We start from the raw sequence: 4,479 nt of genomic DNA, 5'->3' as shown, positions 1-4,479 counted from the left end.
TAAGATCCACGCTCACTTCTCTCAAGAGGATGTCAGTGCTTCGCTTCATTCCTGCCACTTTATTTAAATTCAGATGGTGTGTTTGAAGGAGAAACCTGTAATTACACCTAACATTATGATGACTATAGGCTCCTGAGAGACACATGCTCAATACAAATGAAACAGCAATTGTCATGTGCAAGTTGAGCTTATGATGTCAGTTTCTTCAAAAAGCTCCATTTCACATCCACACAAACAGGAAGAGGAAAACTGTTTTGATCAATTTCCACCTTGGAGGAGTTTTCCAAAAGGTCAGTTTTCAGTGACCTAAAATGGTATTTGCACGTTGATGAAAAAGCCAAAACGTATAGAAAAAGCTATGTTTTCAAAAAATACCTGTGGACAAGACCTAACTGTGTCTGTCCTCATCCATCAGCTCTGATCCCAGTCTTACCCCAGTTGGTCTTGATCACTGCTGGGTCCAGTTTGGTGATGATGTCCTCCTTGACACCAGAGAGCTGAAACACACACTCGTACTTCCCCCAGTCTTCAGGTTTGACTGATGAAACGTTCAGCTGAACACGCATCTGGAAGGTTCCATCGTGGTTGGGGAGGATCTCTCCCTGGTCCATGAGGTCCAGAAGCTTCTCTCCATCTCTCCTCCAGAACAACATGCCTCTGTCAGGGTAGAAGCCTGCAGCGTGGCAGCTGACTGGAGAGGAGGGAGACTTCTGGAGGAGAGACACCGAGGGAAGAACTGAAGAGAGAGGGGGAGGGGTATGAGAAAAAGGGAGAGAGGGGGGCAGGGGTGATAGAGGGGGAGAGAGAAAGGTATATGATTGACAGCTTTAGTGAACCGGCCCGCATGGTTGGTTGCCTATAATATTCTCATGGAGTTAAAAACTGTCTGATAGGCCAAATGCTGGTAAGGTAAACAGGTAAACAAGACTGAGGCCAAATGTATCCCCAAAGAGGAACAAACTACAGAGCTAACAGGGAACGCCTAACAGCTTATGCTTTCCAAATAAATAAATAAATAAATAAATAAATAAATAAATAAATAAATAAATAAATAAATAAATAAATAAATAAATAAATACTACTACTACTACTACCACCAGTGTTGTAGTCAAGTCACTATGTTTCCAGTCAAAGTTGTAGTGTTGGAGTACTCAAGACCACATTTTGATGGTCTCGGTCTCGGTCTCATCTCGGGATTTTATTTCAAGACCAGCCGAGACCACAACTGGCATCATTCCTTGCCTGTGTATATATTTTTTTACTGTGATTGGGTGTAAAAATCCCTCCTTCAATCGCAACCAATATGTTTCTAATGCTGTAGCCACTCCCCTCACATTCATGCACAAAGGAAGACAACACAGGTCAACAAGGTGGCAGGAGACAAACCACAAACGGGGGGGGGGGGGGGGGGGGGGGGGGGGGTAGTCATAGGTCATAAGGTGTTTTTCATTCTGTCCACTGTGTTGAGCCTTTCTGAAGGTCAGTGATATGAAAGTGTTTCAGATCAAAGGATTGCATTCTGTCTTCTACTACAGCCATTTATATTTTACTATCATTCCTAAATACATGTAGGCTAATGATTTATTTCATTGTTATCAGAGCAATAGTCTAAAGGTTAAATGGTCGCATATAAATGGTCTTGAAAGTGGTCTCATATTTGCCTGGTCTTGAGCTTGTTCTTGGTCTCGCCCGCCCTCGGTCTCGGTCTTGTCTCAGTCTCGCCCCCCCTCTGTCTTGGTCTTGTCTCGGTCTCGCCCACCCCCCCCCCCCCCCCCCCCCCCCCCCCCCCCCCCCCTCTGTCTTGGTCTTGTTCTTGGTCTCGTCCCCCCTCTGTCTTGGTCTTGTCTCGGTCTCGTCCCCCCTCTCTCTTGGTCTTGTTCTTGGTCTCGTCCCCCCTCTGTCTTGGTCTTGTCTCGGTCTCGTCTGAGTCGAGTCTGAGTCAAGTCCCCATTACCTGAGTCTGAGTCTGGAGATACTGAATGTGAATCCACATGTAGGTGAAACTCAGATCAAGTCAAGTCAAGTTTATTTATATAGCCCTAATTCACAAGCATGTCTCAGAGGGCTTCACAGAAAGTATGTCTAGCTAATTCTAGCTGACACAACAGTAACAAGAATATACAGAATAAAGATAACATTTGAACAATTGATAATATAGAAAATATAGAAATGAAGAGAGAGGAGAGGAGAGAGCAGGAGAAGGGAGAAGAGCAGGGGGAATGTGAGAGAGTGATGGGGTGGGGAGGGAATGGGACATGCTGGAGGGTATAGGAGGTGGGGAAGGAGCAAGAGGAGAGAGCAGGAGAGGGGAAGGGGGGGGGGTGTGGGGGAGAAGAGAGCAGGGGGAGGGAGGAGGTGGGGAGAGAATGAGAAATATAGACGCACATCTTGCAAACGGACATATGTCAATTTCTTAGCAACCAAACTATGCCTAATTTAATTGGCTGCAAGCCTTTAGTAGTGAGTCCTTTTGCCAAATAAGCACATGTTCACATATAGAGCTTATGGGTGCCTTGCTTTAGGGAAGAGTGGATGCCATGCTTTGAATAGTGGCGAAATACTAAGAGCATGGGTGCCATGCTTTAAGTAGTGGCGAAATATTGGAGGGGATAGAGTGGGTGCCATGCTTTGGAGTAGAATGTGTACTATGCTTTAGAGTAGTGGGGGAAGGGGGGAAGAGGAAGAAACACCGGGAAGAGGAGAAAGCAGGAGAGTGGAGGAGGGAGGGAGAGCGGGGGGATGTGAGGGAGGAGAGGGGGGAGGTGGGGAGAAAATAGGAAATGTGGAGGAGGAGAGAACAGAGAAGGAGAGATGAGGGTGCAGGGGAGGGAGAGCCAGGGTAGAGATAGGGTCTAGGGTTGGGGAGGGGAGGGAGTAGGATACGGGCCCGGATTAGGGCGAGGGTAGGGAGAAAATGGGAAATGTGGAGGAGGAGAGAGCAGAGAAGGAGAGGTGGGAGGGTGCAGGGGAGGGAGAGCAGGGGGAATGTGAGAGAGGCAGTAGCGGAGCCAGAGGGGGGGCAAGGGGGCGGTCGCCCCAGGGCCCACAAGCTCATAGGGCCCACTGATAGGGCCCCGTTTTGTGTGATACGTTCATCTATAATCGTAAATTGTAGGCTATAATAATGATAAAATGTGCAGTGTGTGTGAGTGTGAGTGAGTGTGCGGCCAATTCTTACTTTACAACTGTCCTTGAACGCATCTGGGGCTGTGAGCCAACGCTGATTGGCTGGCTGTAACTTAACTTGTTTTTTTTTGACTTGAACTAACTAGTCTGTTGTATGTGCGACTGCAACATTTTGGAGGGAAGGAAAAATGGACAAGAAAAAACACCAGTCTGGATCATCCAAAAGAAAGTTAAAAGAGAGAAAGGAGAGGCTTGTTGCTTCCTGTCCGCCACTCACCTCGTACTTTTCATTGCCTCCACAACATGTCCCTGAGAGCCCAACGGCACCGCCGGTGGCGGAAGAGGAGGCTAACGTTATTCAGAACATACCACCGGAGCCTCCGGAGGACAACCAGGAGCCCTGCTGCACCGCAACACCACCGGTACATTTAGTGCCACCACCACCACCCGCCGAAGCTAGTTGCAGTGCAAACACACCCGCATTTCACAGCGGAGGACCCGGCTCGGCTGGCAGCAACCTCGGCAGAAACATTTTGTCAATGGAAGTGTACCCGACCGACCCGGTCTTGTTTCGAGAGCGCCCTCTCACCCCTGAGGTAATCCGAGCTCTCATCGGGCATGGAGCATGTCAGCCGGGTTTGAAGGATACATTTAACGATTTTCCATACGACCAAGAAAGACGGCGCTTTAACCCCGCCTGGTACAGCCGTCATTTGGAAGTTTCGGGTACCGTGGAGCGACAGTGGCTCATTTATTCCCCCAGAGCAAACAAGCTGTTTTGCTTCTGTTGCTGGCTGTTTGGCAAAAAAACAGCTGAAAAAGCTGGGAAAGGCTGGGCTGACCCATGCACAGGATTTTCCATATACAAGAAAGGACCAGAGCGAATTGAGCTGCATGAAAAGTCTGCAGCGCACCGTGAAGCAGAGAAGGCATATTTAATGTCAAAGTACCGTCTGAGTCAGGACAACACTTTGATCGCGGGACTGATCAGAGCCGAGAAAGAGCAGGTGGAAAGGAATCGGAGTATCCTGCACAGGTTAATCGATACAACTCTCTGCTCTTTGTGCAGCGCTAAAGTATTTTTCGGCACGCTTGAGACCTTGTACTGCTTTTTAACTTCTAGCCTTCCGCGGTTTAAAATACTGGAAGAAGAACGGGATAATGTGCAACTTGAGAAAACTGTTCTAACATTAAAGAGTCTGTCAGACACAAGGTGGGCTTCAAGGAAGCAGGCCACAGAAGCTGTAATACAGAGCCTGCCTGCAATTCTCAAAGCCCTGGACCGCATCACGCACCATAGGCAGAGCACACCCAAGGCAGCCTCTGAAGCCGATGGCCTGCTCACTAAACTCA

The sequence above is a fragment of the Poromitra crassiceps genome (genome assembly GCF_964638095.1).
Source record: "Poromitra crassiceps genome assembly, chromosome: 11".
Classification (NCBI taxonomy): Eukaryota; Metazoa; Chordata; class Actinopteri; order Beryciformes; family Melamphaidae; genus Poromitra; species Poromitra crassiceps.
Note: the sequence above shows the minus strand (reverse complement) of the source record.